Genomic DNA, 934 nt, shown 5'->3' on the forward strand with positions numbered 1-934 from the left:
CAGCCCGCGAGGTCAAGAGCACCTGAAGCCAGCAAGCACCCAGTCTTGGGTGAGAAACGGAACATGAGTGTGTGATATTTCCGTAACCGGTTTATATGTGGTGAATATACGGTACTTAAATAGCGGATAAGCTTGGAGGGTTTTTTTAATAGCAATAGTACCGAGTGAAAAATGAATTTATTGAATGAGAGGGAGAGAAAAATTTGACTCTTACTTTTGCTTTTTGGTTTGGATTCTCTGTTAAGATGGAATTTTGGAAAAAGTTGTTGCTGAAATAAAAGGTAAATAATAAAAGGGTTGAAAGAAGTCTTGAAACTGAGTGCTCTTCTGTCTCCAGTGAAGAATATTTGTTTCTAGCGAGAGAAGAGCTGACAGGTTTCAGTTTTGATAAAATGATCATAAGCAGTAAACATTTTATCAAAAGGGTAGTATACAGAATCACAGAATATGGCAAATCCTGTTAAGATCAACATAAATATAATCAGCAATGTAAATCGATTTTGTTAGCGTTGTAGAATGCTGAGTTTACATATTTCTACAAGCAGTTATTAATATTGTATCTTTATGTGAAATACTCCTCAAGCTGTTTACAGTAGAAATAACTTTAACAGTTCTAATTTGTTCTGCACGTGCTATTTATTGACGTCAGATTATATTAAGGACTTTAAAGTCTCAGTATCGGAGGTTTTCCCCCCCACACCCCCCCCGCTGCTTGAGTTTATATTGCACTGAATTATTTTGGGGGGAAGAGGAAATGGCAGCAGAATTTACTGGGGAAGAACAATCTTGTGCTGAAAGTGCGTACGCTTGTCTCGGCAAGGGAAAAATCTGATCTGGTCGAGGACGCCCCGGGATGCGAACCCGCCGGCGGGCGGGGGGGGGGGGGGGCGGCGGCGGGGCGGGGCTAAGCCCCGCCGCCACCGCCCCCCCCCCC

Source organism: Opisthocomus hoazin, chromosome 2 (genome assembly GCF_030867145.1).
Source record: "Opisthocomus hoazin isolate bOpiHoa1 chromosome 2, bOpiHoa1.hap1, whole genome shotgun sequence".
NCBI lineage: Eukaryota > Metazoa > Chordata > Aves > Opisthocomiformes > Opisthocomidae > Opisthocomus > Opisthocomus hoazin.